At 47.6% G+C, this 16,599-nt stretch overlaps 1 protein-coding gene and 1 non-coding gene across 5 annotated transcripts in view; one reads left to right on the top strand and one right to left on the bottom strand.

Moving 5' to 3' along the window:
• The window catches only part of SRD5A1 (steroid 5 alpha-reductase 1), a 77,339-nt gene that overhangs the window by 27,871 nt on the left and 32,869 nt on the right, over nucleotides 1-16,599 (bottom strand). For 2 of the 4 annotated variants that reach the window (XR_012000471.1, XR_003237862.2), the window contains exon 6: nucleotides 6,257-6,357. The gene's annotated coding sequence lies outside the window, so the exon portion shown is untranslated. Of the gene's footprint in view, nucleotides 1-2,839; nucleotides 5,325-5,433; nucleotides 5,492-6,256; nucleotides 6,358-16,599 lie in introns of those variants that run through there. The other 2 variants (XR_012000472.1, XR_012000473.1) reach the window with 2 other exon arrangements.
• Nucleotides 8,783-8,888, top strand: LOC112934281 (U6 spliceosomal RNA). Its single transcript, XR_003237879.2, has one exon. It is a non-coding gene; the product is annotated as a U6 spliceosomal RNA (small nuclear RNA).

Genomic DNA, 16,599 nt, shown 5'->3' with positions numbered 1-16,599 from the left:
TAAGAGTAGGCAACAGGGATACAGAGTTTGTGACTCTCAGTTCGGACCATTTATATGACTCGTGTTATAGAGAAAGTCTTAAGGCTCTCTTAAGACATTGCATTTTTCCTGCAATCATTTCGAACTGTAACAAACGGGCTCAGGTGGCTTGTGTTTCAATCTTTGCACAATTGGTATAGGATTTTTAAGACCGCTCAAGGTCACCTCTTCCAAGAAGCCTTCCCTGACCTTCTCGAGATGTAGAAACATTCCTTCTTCTACCCCAACTCTGAGCTCCCGAGCTCCCATGACAGAACCACAGCTAACCTATGCCCTCTGCAGTCAGCCTGGCGGCCGCCCCTTTCTGACTGAGCTGTGGCTTCCTGGTCCTCACCTTGCAGTGCCACTGTGGGGCCAGCGGGCACTCAGTGAGTATGAAGGTTGAAATAAATCCCCTATGAAAGGAAGGTAACAGGTGGGGGTTTTGAGGGCAGGAACCTGCCGGCCTGTTAGGTCCCCCCCTGGGATTTGACCTCAAGCACATGGCAGCAGGCAGGAGCCCAGGAAAGCCTGTGTGCTTGATGGCAGCCCTGGGAACTCAGAGGGCACACCGCAGAGCAGCCTGTGGCCTCCTATGCTTTCGTCTGCTGGAGGATGCCTGCCTGTCTCCCCAGGGAAACCTCCAAAGTCCGAGGCCTTGACCTCCCCCAGAGTCTTATCAGCTCTTCTAGTGGATCCCTCTTGAGTAAAACTTAGTAAATTATTTTCTTTCTCTGCATGCATGGTGGTATTTTTAAATGTGTAATTTCCTGAAAAGAATAGACCACGTGCCTGTGAACATTATGAGGATGGAGCTTTATGGGCTAACCTGGCAAGGCCATGGTGCCCAGGTGTTTAGGCAACTACTAGCACAGGCGTTCTGTGAAGATGCCTTATAGATATCATGAATGCTTATAGTCACTTGACTTGAAGTGAAAGACCGAACACTTGGTGAGGTGGGTGGGCCTCATCTAATCCGAAGAAGGCCTTAAGAGCAAACACTGAAGTTTCCCAGAGGATAAGGAATTCTGCCTCGAGATGGCGGCATCAACTCCTGCCTCAGTCTCCAGCCTGCCCTTCCTGCTGGCCTGCCCTACAGAGTTTAGACTTGCCAGCTCCACTATCACGGGAGCTAATTACTTAAAATATACCTCTTTGTATCCCTCTATTGATCCATCCATCCATCCATCCATCCACCCGTCCATCCATCCATCCTATTGGTCCTATTTCTCTAGAAAACCCTGACTGACAAAGTACATATTTGAAATGTAATGCAGGTACCAAAACAAACACACTTGTGTAAAGATAGTGTTGATATGTCAAGAAAGGCAAGTTGACCAGAGCTCCTGTTCACTGAAGAAGGGTGAATGAATGCAGGAAGCAGGCCTGACCCGGGCTATGAGCCAGCCCTGCCTGTGGGCCCTGTCTTGGGTGCTCAAATACCATCTCATTTAATCAGAGCAACATCTCTGTAGGGAACACTTGCATTGTGCCCACTTTGCAGGTAAGTAAACCGAGGCTTAGAGCAGTAGGGGACATGAGGAGTCACACAGCTGGTGAGGGGTGGCTAGGAGTCTGTCCAGAAGCCTGGCTCTTTCTGCTGCATGACACAGGTCCCCAGGGGACGCTGAGCCTGGGGATCCAAACCCGGCCTGGAGGAGAGATGCTCTAACGAGTGGCCACTCCTGCCCAGGAGAGGGGTCTGTGTCTCAGATGTTCTTGCCCACCACATGGCCTGCAGCAGGGCCCAGGCCGGTTCCAGGACAGAGAGTGGCCTATGGCCTTCTGAAGGGTGGCTCTACAGGCGCCAGAGTGAGGGACAGTGAACACACATGCGAACGTGCACACAAGTGCATGCAGCTACTCAAAGGTCAAGTACTCAAAGGCCCTGTCCCACTGGTTGGTTCTCCCCTTTCACTATTTTAAAACAAATTAGCTATAATATTTCATCAGGTTAAAAAGGTCCCCCACCACGCATCACCTTCATTGAAAATTCCAGTTTCTTGATCCAGCACAGTAAATTCAACAAGGGATATAAATATTTAAAGAAATTCAAAAGCGATTTCTTTTGGAAAGCAAAGAATTCCTTGTTCCTTGAGAATAATCACTGTTTAATTTATGGTGAGTAGCCTGCATACTAATCTATCTTATAATAGAATCTATCTTCTGTGTATTTTAAAATCCTTTTAGAAATGAAAAGTAAAACCAAGTTTTCCCTTTAGGTGCAGGTATGAACTAATTCATAGCAAATGGATGCCCCAGGACTATTATCAAATCCCAAAGTGGTTTTTAATATTCTTTGAGTGGCTGTATAGGGTCTGTGATGGCCAGTGTCATCTTATTCATCATCAATTCCAGAGTCTGTCTCCCATAGATTGGGGGTCAAAGACTATGGCCCTAGCCAGGTCCAGCCCTCTCTTTATAAATAAAGATTTTTTTTTGTGGGGGACACAGTCTTTCCTATTTGGTCCACAGTATTTCTGGCTGCTTTTGTGCTATCCCATTAGAGTTTAATCATTGTGATGGAACCCCACAGCCCCCCAAGCTGAAAATATTAACTATCTTGCCATTTACAGAAAAATTTTGCCAAACCCTGCCCTGGATGGTCAAATAGTTTTCCCCTTTCCCTCCATTTCATCTTCCTCTTTCATCATAATTATTCCAAACATCTCTTTATATTTAATTCTCAGGGAAAGCTTTCACTACTATCATGAATTACTCATCCTAAGATAGTCTTAATATTATGCATAATATTTTAATATTTAATTGTCACATCTAAAATACAGTGTTCTCAGTTATATAAATATTGCTGAGGCTTGACTTGAGAAGAAAGTTTATTTAAGGCTTCAGTTCTGGTGGGTTTCTAGGCTGGAAATATGGGGGCACAATATTCAAGAATGAAATGCACACGGACTTCCAAGTGTCATGCATACAACAGAAAGAGTGTAAAACCCAGGGTAAACAGGAGGGCAAAAACCCCTGGAACTCGGCTTCTTTCTGGTGACTTCTCAATTGTGCTTAATTAAGGACTGTTGTGGTTAAGATGCACAGGCTGTTCTGAAAGTGACATTCTTATACTCATTGGATAGGCAGTGTATTTATGGGAATCTGCATTTTACCCCTGGGGGACTTAAATTCTTTTTTCACTAAGAATAGAAACACATACTGCATGATCATTTGTGCTTTTTCTGAATTGCTCCTCCTAAGGTGGTAGGTTGTTTTTCCCACTGCTTTATATCAACTTAAGGCATTTGTTCTTTTCAAAAAGGGGGAAAAAATTTAAAAACTTCATTATTTACTTTTATGCTTAGAAGTGTTTGTCTTTAGTGACCATTGACAAAGGAAACACCACCTGACCTTCAGAATAAAATCCTGACTTTCACACGTCTTGCTAGGAGTGCTGGGAGCCCACCTGGAAGGTTGGTGAAGGCAGAAGCAGAGCTGAGCTGGGGGGTGGGGGGGTGGCAGCACCGTGCACCTGCTGCCCTGGTTCTCCAGCGCCTGTCCGGCATCTCCACTCGGCCAGCGCTGACCCCGTGGGGCCTGGGGGCTCCGGGTAGTTTCTACACATGACATGAAGGCCCTGGGATAGTCACAAGAGGGAAGCTTCCGAGATGTGTTATCCCCGACTTTGGCGACACCTTGCGCCGTCCTGGCCCTGTCCGAGGACTCTGCCACCGTAGTGGGTGTGCTGGAGCCGGCGTGGGGGGCACACGAGTGCCTGGACATTGTGGGGCTCTCGTCCCTCTCTTGGCCCCCGTCTGTGCTGGGCTCCTGACCCCTCCCCATCTCACACACTGGTAATTTTCACAGATGTGGGCATAGGCACACACGGTCGGTTCTCATTACTCATGGATTCCATATTTGTGAATTCACCTGCTTGCAAAAATTTATATTCTACACTCCCCCCCAAATCTGCACTTGCAGCAGTGCCATGGCCTTTCACGGACACATGTAGAGGGAGGGACAGAAGGGTCACCCGATGTGCACGTTTCCAGCTGGGAGAGAAAAGGCAGCCCTCGGCCTTCTTGTGTCAACCATTGGTAAACGAGCGTCCTTTATGCAGTGTAGGTCGCACCATGTTCTCCTCACTTTGGGGTCTTTTGTCGATTTCCCTGTGTCAAGTGGCCCAGGGATAGCACCTGTCTAGAGGTCCTAAGGGCAAGGCGGCTGCGATGTGCCCTGCCCTTTGTGCAGGCACACGCTGCAGTGCTATTGACAGCAAAGTCCAATGTTAATCAATCAGTTATGTACATTAAATAAGCTGTCTTCCATAATCCATTCGTTAATTAACAATAAAACACTTATGTATTGATTGGTTGATGAAAATGTTGTGACCAGTGGCTCATAGGAAACTAACCCTGCAACTTCTTTACAAGCAATGGCTCAGGATTTGCTCATTTGGTGTTTGCTGCCGCTTTTCAGACATAAAGTGAATAGCGAGAACCGGCTATATCTGAGGTCATAGAAATACAACATGGATCGTGTCCTGGGTACCGGCCCTGCTCCGGTGGTGATTAAGGGATTGCACAGCATCCCTCTGCTCACCTGAATCCCCCACCTCAATCTTTGGAGCCCAACATGAAGAGACTTACACATTTAATCCTTTCCTCTCTGATTTTTTTGTTTGTCCTGATTCGCTGCGAAGTGCAGACACCTGTCAGGTCTCAAATACTTGTTTTGCTTAATTTTGGTTTTGTAATTTACAAGTGTCCCATGGCTGAAGCTAAGCCCAAGGACATGCATTCTTTGGCCTGTGCAGTGTTCTTGAATCTTCTAAATTAGTTACATTTAGAAATCCAAAGAATTCACATAATATGCTGAGAGGATGGTGCATATGCTTCTCCCTCTCATCTCTTTGTTACCAATCTCCCAGTCCTTCACCTTGTAAGTCTCTGAGCCACACGAATCAGTAGCCGCCACCCATAAATGAGTGTAGATCTGTCCTGGTCGTTCTCAGTCCAGACAAAGTGCACAAGCTAATGGACTGCTCAGCCCCCTGCCTTTCGAGGAGCTCTCCCTCCAGCATGGTCTTCCTGGGGGTTTCCTGATGCCGTAGCAGAGCACTTCCAGTTGGCTCCTCCGTCTTGTGCAAGACCATCCATAAAGCAAGCATGAGGGCTCTTCTTCCCCAGTCTCTGGACATGAAGAACTTCCCACAAGGAAGAAGAGGCAACAGAGCAGGGGCAGGTGTCAGACTCTGAACCACGGCTTATGCAACTTGCTTGTCCCTCCTGTACCTGCTGGGGGCCAGTTATACGGATGCAACACCCACCAGAAAATGAACGCAGCCACATTCACCCCATCTGTAATGGAAAGTTTGGGTTCTAGATATTAGAATACTGAATCTTGACCATCTCTCGACTGGTGATAGCCTCATTTTTTGGCTGGAGATCGCCTCTTTTCCCCACTTACCTCATTTGTTCTCCACTTCCAGGTTTATCCATGTTTCGGATCCAAGGATGGATCCTGGCTGAACATGAAAAGGATTGAAGAATCACCAGCTCAGGCTTGAGACTGAGTATCAAGTCACCCTTGATCTCCATTTGAGTCAGGACCCATGTCCCCTCCACGTTCACGGGCATCTGGTGTCTGAGTCTGAGGCCTGGACGGAATAACCTGTGCGTGGCTTGGATGGCTGGGGGGTTCCACTTGTTTGGCTGTCTACCTCACCTACCTTACCAGCCCTCCCTCCCCACCACCTCTTGCCAGAGGCACCTTTTGACAGAACTGAGCTTTGCTGTCCAATCTGATCCTGTGTCCTGCAATGTATTTGTTAATTTTAATTGTTTAATTTCTAATTTATTCTCTCATAGGTTTAGATGATTGTAGCAAAGTTGTGAGTAGTAGAGAGTTCCCACATACTCTTCGTGCAACTGCCAAACCAGGAAATCAACAATAAACTATAGATCTTGTAAAATTTTACCAGTTTTTCCTCAGATGCCCTTTTACTGTCCAGGGTCCCACATGGTGTTTCATTCACTGTGTCCTGCATGTCCTCCAACCTATGACAGATCCTCGGTCTTGTCTTTCATGACCTCCACCCCAGGCTCCTTCCAGTGAACACGCTTCAGCCTCCATCCCCACTACAGCTGAATACCCTGCTTCTCCCCCCTTACCTGCCATGTGAATTCCTAATCATTATTCCAGACAATATTACTCAGGCACGTAATGCTAGAAGCCGCAACACCCCTAAGCCTCAGTGGCCCAACGTAATAGCAGTTCACTCCTCACTTACTCGAGATCCGTGTGGATGTCCTCGGTTGGGTGGCTCTCCTGAGAAGCCCTCCTCCACGTGTGGGAACAGCTTAGGACACTGCCATCCTCACCTCGTGGCCTCTAAGATCAACACATAAACAAAGAAAGAGGAGAAGTGTATGTGGAAGCTTTTGTTTTTTCCTTTTTTTTTTTTTAAGATTTTATTTATTTATTTATTTATTTACTCATGAGAGACACACAGAGAGAGGCAGAGACACAGGCAGAGGGAGAAGCAGGCTCCCTGTGGGGACCCTGATGCGGGACTCGACCCCAGGACCCCAGGATCACGACCTGAGCCAAAGGCAGACGCTCACCCACTGAGCCACCCAGGCGTGTTTCTTTAAATAGCACAAGCCAACATAGGCTTGCATCATTTCTCCCCCGATTCCAATGGTCAGAGCCAATCCTAGGTCGTACCCACATGCAGGAGAAAGGGAAATGTCGTTTACTGTATCCCAGGAGGAAAACGAAGCAGGCAATCGAGCTGTAGCATGGTCTCTGCCACCAGCCACCCTTCTAGTCACCAAAGGGCTTTCTTTTTCTTCCCACACAATACAGCTTGCCCTCCCTCTTCCCGAGAGAGAACGTGGACACCTGTTCGGTTACGGTAGCCAACTGGGTGGCTCTGGCCATTCCGTGGAGCAGGAGCAGCCCCTCTGGTCTGGTCTCCTGCACCTGGGGGCTGCTGGATTGGCCACTGGCTTCCCTGGTTTCCAGTCAATGGTGGTGGATCAAGGCCGGGGAACTCGTGGAGCCCTCCCTCCTGGGGCTCACACCCATTGCTCGCCCATGGATGCGCCTTACTACACATGCATCTGCTCTGGATGCTGGGACCCCGTGGGTACAGCCCCAGAATTCACCTTCTGGGGGCTCCTCCTTAGTCCTTATCATGCATGGCCACATAAGGCTGGACTTCGGGCAGTGTGTTCTTGCGGCAGGACAGCTTTGGGAGCTCACCTCCAGTTTAGGAAAGACTGGGGACGGGGCACTTGGGGGCTCAGATGGTTAAGCGTCTGCCTTTGGCTCAGGTTGTGCTGTCGGGGTTCTGGGATTGAGCCTCCTGGGGGGCTCCCTGCTCAGCAGGGAGTCTGCTTCTCCCTCTCCCTCTCTCCCCTGCTCATTCTCGCTCTCTCTCTGGATCTCTCTGTTTCAAGTGGATAAATAAAAAAAATCTTTTTTTTTTTTTTTTTTTTTAAAGGAAAGACTGGGAACTCCTCAAAGGCTGTTTTTAAGTCGAAAACAATTGAAGGGCATTTTGGGTCCAGACCCATGGTATTCTTAGTGATACGATCTTCCCAAAAACTTGATGACTTCCAATTGATTTATACCAGTAACCATATCCCTTTCTTGGATGTCGTTCTGGAACCTGTTTCATTTCCCTGCCTCCTCACTCCTGTGACCCTGTCTCAACATAACAGCAGCTCTCCGAGGCCACCGGGCTGAGTGGGAAGTCCACGCGCTTACTCACACCTTTGCTCTGAGTCACTTTATGAACCTTAGAAAGTTCACCGGCACTTAATCAGTTCAAACGATTTTTTTATTCCTGTACTTACTGTTCAGGGACTAGAAGCAGATTACCTTTTGTAATCCTACAAGGCCTTGAATTTCTGGACTCCATTACCTTTCATTTTCTGCTTACAAAACAGCCAATTACTTCCTGAGCTCTTCTCTTTCTTGTATTGCCTTTCCAAACCGAGCCACCGCCAATCTAAACAAGCTTCAAATATTCCATTTTCCAACAACTCCTCCTACGAGCCTATGGTGATGGGATCTGCCTTCCAAGTCCCCAGGGGCAGCCATCCTGCAGTGTTCTGTCCACACATAACGTAGATGTTCAGCAACCCAGTCAGCCATGTGTCTTCCTCGCCTCTTGCCCAACTGCTAAGAAAATGGCCACATATTTCTGGTACAGCAGCAGGCCCCCTGCAAGATACCACTTTCTGTGGTATTCAATAATATTCAGGCTTGCTGTTACAAACAATCCCCAATTCCAGTGGTTCCTCAAAATAAGTTTATTTCCCACCCTTCCCGTGTCCACTAAGGATTTTCCAGTTAGGGCCTCCTCCTGCAGACAAAGACTCAGTGATCCAGGTGCCTTTCACCTTGGGATGCTGCTGTTTCTGATATGGGGCCCCAACTTTGCCACAGGAGAAGAGAGGAAAGGGTCAGATATTTCACGGGCCAGCCTAGATGTGTCATACATCACATCTGCCTGAATTCCATTGGTCAGAATCAGTTTTATGGCCCCACTCAGGTACAAAGCGATGGTAAATGTCATCCTCTGTGTGCCCAGGAGGATAATTAAATGGTCAACAATAATTAGAATGATTTCTGGCACAAAGACCAGTCTGAAATGTCACCTGAAAGCTCTGCAGAATCAGCCACTTCCCTTCCATTCACACTGGGTCTTGTACATAATTTGCACCTGTCACTTTGATTAAAAGTTATTTTATTGTCTGTAGACCCGCCAGGTAATGATTGCCTTGAGGTTAAGAACTGTCCTGTAGTGCTCGCTTCGGCAGCACATGTACTAAAATTGGAGTGATGAGAGAAGATGAACATGGCCTCCATGCAAGGATGACCTGTAAATTCATGAAGCATTCCATACTTTACAAAAAGAAAGAGAGAGAGAGAGAGAGATCCCTGGGTGGCTCAGCAGTTTGGCACCTGCCTTCGGCCCAGGACATGATCCTAGAGTCCCGGGATTGAGTCCTGCTGTGGGCTCCTTGCATGGAGGCTGCTTCTCTCTCTGCCTGTGTCTCCATCTCTCTCTCTCTCTCTCTCTCTCTCTCTCTCTCTGTGTCTCTCATGAATAAATAAATAAAATCTTAAAGAGAGAGAGAGAGAGAGAAAGAGAGAGAGAGAGAAAGAAAGAAATCCCCTGTGCCCATCACCCTAGCACCTGAGCCTGGTGCTCTGGCTGGGGCCGGGCACACGCAGGTGCTGAGTGCTTGTCAAGAGAATGAGGAGATCAGAGGGAGGCCAGGCTGGGAGTAAATATTGAGAGGTGTGCAGAATCAGATTTCTCTCTTAGAAAGGGAAAAATTGGAGGCTATCATAAGACATATTTCCAAATAAAAATGAAAGTAACCCCCTGCACTTTTTTATTTATTCAAGTGGGCAAATTGTTTCCCCATCTCCTTCTTGGCATTCACCTGGTAACTTCACATTTCCCAATAGATTGGTCTTAACACAATGAGAGCTCTCAGCAGAGGCTATTAATTATATATTACTTTGAATAGTATCTCCTGTCCTGAATGAAATTGTTACTTATAATAGAAAGAAAAATCCCATAAGATATGAGCGTCAGACATTCTCAGTACTCGAGGAAGACGTGTGGGGAGGCTGTCCCCCGAAGATTTAGGACTGTGCCTCAACACTTCTCTATTCAAGGAGCTCAAGATAGAAACGCCTCTGAGGCAGGCAGAACTGAGTCCGATTAACCGATTGAAATACACAGAAATGCGGAACAATAGCTCATTTGTTTGCTCTGAATCTAAGAAACAAAGGGCCTCTGATGAGGCTGCACAGAGGGGTTCTGACCATCTTCTGAAATGTCTCTGGCTCCTAAGCTGGGGTATGTGAGTGTGGAGAAGGAAGCTTCTCAGGGGCCTGGGCTGTGGTCCAGGGTGCCCATCACCAGGAGGGACGTGCCTGGAGCTGATGAGGGGTGGCGGTGTCCGGGCACCACATCTAGGGGATGCCCTCAGAGGTGTGAACAGTACAGGTTTGTATTTCTTTACACAGTTTTCTAGCAGATGGAAGTGACTTGTTCTGAAACGACCAGAACGTTGTGACAATTTTCTGAGAGATAGATGTGAAGTGTCTTGAAGAAGGGCACCTTTTTATAACTTGCCCCGAAGTGCCACCTGAGTAGCTCTGTGGCCACGTGGGGCAGACCCATCCCACCTGCCCTTACCTCTCCTTCCACAGGTCCGGTTTGCAGAAGGGACCAGCTGTGCAAACAGGTGGCACACATGTCCTGAAACGACTCCTGGGAAGGTGGCCCCCTCTTGGAGTTTACACACCTGCCTTTAAGAAATGCGTCCAGTGTGAGGGCCCTGGGAAGCAGCTCACTGAGTCACCTGTCTGCTTTCCTGACCACTTGTAACAGGAGGACACTGGAGCACAGCCCCGTGAAATTCAGAGCATCAGAAGTTGAGGGGAAAGTAGAGTTCCTTCCCATCTACCTTTCTCTCCCTGGACATGGTTTCTCTATTACTAACATCTTCTGTTAGCGTGGTGCATTTGTGACGATTAGAGATATTAATAATATAGTAATAATTCAAATAGAGCAAAATATAAATGGCATTTAAACTGAATCACTAAAATAGATTCAATTTTACATGAGAAATAAAAATGATTACAATGAGATAATTTTATTATAATAGAACATCATTATTGACTCAAGTCTGTGGTTTACATTACGGGTCACTCTTCACATTGGACCCTCTATGGGCTTTGACAAATGCATAGTGATGTGTATCCATCATTATAATACCATACGGAACAGTTTCATGGTCCGAAAATCCTCCACCTATTCATCCCTTCCCCCAACCCCCCAATCCCCCAACCCCTGGCAACCTCTGATCTTTCAACTTTCTCCAAAGTTCTGTCTTTCCAGAATGTCATGGAATCATACAGTAGGTAGCCTTTTCAGGTTGGCTCCATTCACCTGGCGATATGCCTTCAAGTTTCTTCCTGGCCTGTTTGTGGCTTCATAGCTCATTTCTTTTTCACTCTGAATAATATCCCACTGTCCAGATGGCCCACGGTTTCTTTACCCACTCACCTATTGGAAGACATCTTGGGTGTGTCTAAGTTTTGGCAGTTCTAAGTAAAGCTGCTGTAAACATTCATGCACAGGTTTTCCCTCACCAGCGATGTATGAGAGTTCCCTCTGCTCCACATCCTCGTCAGCATTGGGTGTCATCAGTGCTCTGGATTTGGATTACTCCAATGGGTGTGTGCTGGTATCTCACGATGGTCTGAATTTGTGATTCCCTGTGACATGTGATATTGAGCACTTTTCCATATGCCTATTCCCCAGGTATTTTTTTCTTCATGAGCCTAATGCAGACATTTCTTGCCTAATGCAGACATTTCTTCCTCCAAGCAGAAAGAATTGGCTTATCGTTGTGGGAGAAATACATTTCTAGACTGATCGAGCTAATCATTCCCTTAACATATCTTTCAAAAGTGATGGAGAAGGATACTCATACCAAGTAACATCTTTTTTAGATGCTTTCAAATTAGACAGATGATCAACCCTAAAATAGGGAATAATTGGGACTCTCCTTAGGGGGTCCTGGTTGGGGATGGAGTTTTCTTAGCCACATGGATCCTTGGAGAACAGATTTTGCTGCTTTGCAATGGGGGAAGTAACAATTCAGACTGTTGAATACTTTGCACAATTCGGACTGTTGAATACTTTGCAAAGATTAAGATACCAATAGATTTGAGATGTTTCTACATTCCTAACCCCCCCATATGGGCTTCAGGCCAGGCCAGCTGGATTTTTAAAAAGAAAATCATTAGCTCTCTGATAGAACCAGCTTGCTTTTAATTCTATCAAACAAGAAGTTAAAAGTGCCTGAGCTGCTCCCCATATTCTCCATTGGCCACTACTTTCTAGGACAGCGACATCGAAGACCACCACGTCTCCATGTCAGTACAGTGAGTGATGCACAGAGTGGTGGCTCTGTCCTCATCATCGTGGGGAGACAGCAGTAATATGCAGATAGCAACAGAGATATCTGTAGATGTTTCTCAACATCTACAGATAAGAACGTGGCGGCCAGGACTATCAGTGTCCAGCTTGATGATGATGCTTGAGCTGGGCGCAGTCTCTAGTTGGACTTTGGTAGTTGACACTGTCTGCTCTCAGGGGCACCCCCTGCATGACAGCTGAGTGGCTGTTGGTCCAAGATCCTTAAGGGGACCCTGAAACAGTTAGTGTGTAATAGGCAGCACTGGCCCTAGAGACTCCAATTATTTTCTTCCTTAAGCATTGGGAATTAATGAACTCTTCGCTTTCTGAAATGTCTCTTTAATTCATGATTCCCAGGAATCCAGGCCAGACTCTTCCTAAACTCATCTAGACTTGTGCAACTCAACCGTGAGCTTGCTGCTCCTCATCTCCATCCTGGCTTAGCTCTGATGAGCATCAGAGAAGCAAGATGGAGAAGTAACATGTCTTTTAACATCACCAGGGGTTGTGTCTGGCCCAAGGACCCTTCAGTGACTGTGCTTTTTTTTTTTTTTTTTTTTAATTTTTATTTATTTATGATAGTCACAGAGAGAGAGAGAGAGAGAGAGAGGCAGAGATACAGGCAGAGGGAGAAGCAGGCTCCATGCACCGGGAGCCTGACGTGGGATTCGATCCCGGGTCTCCAGGATCGCGCCCTGGGCCAAAGGCAGGCGCCAAACCGCTGCGCCACCCAGGGATCCCTGACTGTGCTTTTCAATCAGCTCTGAGCATCACAGAAAGGTTTCCCAAATATTCTCTTCAGAACATGGAGTTTTTTAAAAAAAAAAAAAAAAAAAAAAAAGAACATGGAGTTTTAACAATTTCAGTCATTCTTTCTTAACCAACTCTTTTGTAGAGGCCGAAGAACCCATTCTTCCAGTGTAATCCATGAAACAACTCAGTTTCCAGCATCCCCCTAAACGAAATGTCAAGTTGGAGAGGTACTCTGGCTGAGGGCTGTCTGTCGTCAGGGCTCTTCTAAAACAGGGAATAATTGGGGCCAGCATCAGCCTTCTGGGGGTGTAGGTTCCACCTCCCCTTTCCTAGTCGGGGCAGAAACAACGCTCATCACAGGACTAGCTGCATGGATGGTGTGGACACCCAGTCCCCCTGAGACCCTCCCTCAAGCATCTATGCTCTGGTCCAGGTGGGTAGTCTTGTCTACTTCCTGGTGGGAGGAGGCCCACCATCCTTCCAGAATGCAGCTGAATGGTGTCTAAGTCTTCATGCTCTGCCCCACAGATGGATACCTGTCCATTTGCCGGCAGATGTCTAGACCCACCCCTAAATGCGGAGGGATTGTTATATTGCTCCATTAGATAGTCATTCATTTTACATAAAAACTGACTGCTTTAGCAGAACCAGGCATTGAAGAAATAACAATATAATATTTTGTTTATATTATATTTGACAGAGATGAGGCTTTTTATAAAGGAAAGGTGAACGTTCTGAAATATTATCCTTGAATTCCGATAGTTGGCAGTGATAAAAATATGACTTTCCAGCCCCATTTTCTTTTTTTTTTTTTAAATTTTATTTATTTATTCATGAGAGACACAGAGAGACAGGCAGAGACACAGGCAGAGGGAGAAGCAGGCTTCCTGGGGGGAGCCTGATGTGGGACTCGATCCCAGATCCTGGGATCAGGCCCTGAGCTGAAGGCAGACGCTCAACTGCTGAGCCACCCAGGTGCCCCCTCCAGCCCCATTTTCTTTAGAGGAAAGGGGAGAAAGAAAAAAAAAAAAAAGCCTGGGAAATCGGTCTACTTTCAGCAGTTTCTCAGCTGGTGTACAGGTGATTGATAGTGTTCGTTGGATCCCATCACTCTGCGGTGAGGCCCTGGAAGTCCAGGGCAAAAGTTTTGCTGAGTTAGCATTTCATTTATTTTCTTTTGACATGTTGAGTATTGAAATGACCCAAAACAGCTAGAGCAATATGGCCAGGGCATTCTCCTGCCAGTGAGGTTAGGACAGACAGACCAAAGGGCATCTTCCAACAGGAAAGGTCTTGTTCTCTGTGGGGTAACACTGACATCCCGACACATGGCTATTCACCTTAGCCATTTTGAGCTTTCTGACCCTGGGAAATTGTGGTTTTCAGAAAGAGCAAACCATCATATACCTTATAATTCCATTAGTTATCTGTTGTTGTATCTTGGTGGCAACACAAACCTAGAGGTGTAAAGCCACACACATTTATGACCTCAGGGTTTCTGAGGCCTGGGAGGGTGGGCACAGCTTAACCGGGTCTTCTGCATGGGTCTCTCCAGGCTGCAGACAAAGTTTCAGGGGGGCTGGGGTCTCAGCAGAGACCCTACTGGGAAAGGATCCGCTTCCAAGATCCTAAGGTTGTTGGCAGTATTGGCGGGTGTGGGAGAGAGCTTCCGTGTCTTGCTGGGAGTCTGCCGGAGCCACTCTCAGCTGCTTGCCCTGTGGCCTTCTCTGGAGGGCGGCTTTCAACGTGGCTTTGAAGAAGCCACCTAGGGAGCACTGCCTCACAAGGTGGGTGTTACAATCTTATGTATCATAATCACAAACACGTAATCACAACCTTCCCACCACCTTTGCCAGGAGGAGATGCAATGGTTAATTCTACATGTTAACTGGACTAGGACATGGGATCCCCAGATACTTGGCTAAACATGTGAAGGCATTGCATGGAACAATGTCACTTTTAGAGCACAAGACAAGGAAGTGAAGGTGCTTATGGACTTGAGAAAGAATCTAGTTAAGACCATGGGGGAGCAGAGCGGCTTTCTCATAAGTGGGTGATCCCAATAGTATTTGGGTGCGAAATTGAAGGCACCATGTTGACGCTCTCCAATAATGCAAATATTACCTTTTAACGTTTTTTAAATACACCCATGTGCCAGACAGTGTTTGAGAGTTTTCCAAATGTTATTTCACTCAGCGCTCACACCTGTGCCAGGTGGCCAATGTTATTATTATCCTTGCTTCGCAAATGAGGAAACGGAGGCACAGAATTGGGGTGGCTTGCTCAGGGTCACATGAGTAGGAGACTGTGCAGCCAGGACTCAGCCCAGTGACTCCTAGCACTCTGCCTGTCCTAGCAGTCCACACTACGTTGGAGCTGGGGCCATGGTCCCGGGCGAGGTGTCCTCCAGGGAACGGCTCATCCACGCCTCCTGAAACTCACACTCATGGGCCAGGTTGGAGCATGATGGGAAGTCAAGCCAGGGATCCGGGGGAAGGAGAGGGCCTACATCAGGGCAGGGAGAGAGGCAGCTGAACCGGAGGGAGGAAGAGCAGAAGGAGGTGCAACCAGTGTTAGAAGCAGGATGGGCAGTGCACCAGGTGGCCCAAGACACCTGGAGATGCGGTGGTGACACAGTTAAAATGAGGGCTCCGTGCTGTCCAAGGTTGCCAGAGTGCCTGGCACTGGGGCGTCTCTGACTCACAGATTGAAGCTTCCAGCGTGGGGGTGCCTGGGTGGCTTAGTAGGCTAAGTGTCTGCCTTCGGCTCAGGTCATGATCCCAGGGTCAAGGATCAAGTCCCATGGCTGGCTCCCCACTCAGCAGGGAGTCTGCTTTTCCCTCTCCCCCTGCTACTCCCCCTATTTGTACTCTCACTTGCTCTCTCTCAAATAAAATCTTAGAAAAGAAAAAAAGAGAAGGAAAGAAAAGAAAAAAAGAAAAGAAAAGGCAAGCAAAGAAAAAAAAAGAAAAGAAGAGGAAGTTCCAGCACGGTGGCCATGATTGGATGGCCCAGTGCCATTCCTTGTGAGAATTTGGTGTAAGGCTCCAAAGGGCGGGGCTTTGGAGGGCAGCATACCCAGGTCCTCAAACAGCCACCAGATATCTCCAGGAAAAAAAAAAAAAAAAAGCAAGATGTGACTTTATCTCTAATGAATTCTCCATCTGTTTGCATCATATTTGATTCGTTTTTCCCCCAAATGTTCTAAAATATAAGTAGACGTCTGGACTGTGGATTTGAATCTAAATTTTGTAAAGACTTGATTCAAATGTGTGTTGTAGAGCTGGAAGTGCTTTCCCTGACTCCGGGCAGTGACTGCACAAGTCAGAGCACTGCTGGCCTGGCCGGCCACTGGGGTGGGTGAGGCTCCGCCTGCGGGAGCTGACTCAGGGCTCTGCAGCCCCTCCTGCACTTGTCTTCTCTGTGCTGTCATGCACGGTCCTGCCCCGCAGGGCAGGGCAGTCTCCAGATGGAATAGGAGGCGGAGTAATCCAAACTGCAGCGCCTTGAAACCCAGAGCAGAAAATGCCCCCGGATCCAGTAGAGATGGAAGTTGCTGGAGGATTTTGGAAGGAATGCACCCGGATGAAGCCTGGGCGTGCTGCAGCAGGGCTCAGGGGAGTGCGTCCCCAGGAGGGCAACATGGGGACAGGGCTGGAGCACACTGATCAGGGTTTGGCCACCACGATGGCCTGGGATGGAGGCTCAGCCACCACCAAGGGTCATAATCCCTTCACCTGGCCTTGCGTGTATTTTTGTCACTTGTTCCTACTGGCCATTATTTTAGCTACTTGTTTCCTGCCTGTCAGGGCCCCTGGGCAGGGGCTGGTCCTGCTGTGCCCCTGCGGAAGCTCCTCTGA

Source organism: Vulpes vulpes, chromosome 3, assembly GCF_048418805.1.
Source record: "Vulpes vulpes isolate BD-2025 chromosome 3, VulVul3, whole genome shotgun sequence".
In the NCBI taxonomy this organism is placed as follows: domain Eukaryota; kingdom Metazoa; phylum Chordata; class Mammalia; order Carnivora; family Canidae; genus Vulpes; species Vulpes vulpes.
The sequence above is the reverse complement of the archived record's forward strand: the minus strand, read 5'-3'. Positions and strand labels throughout refer to the sequence as shown.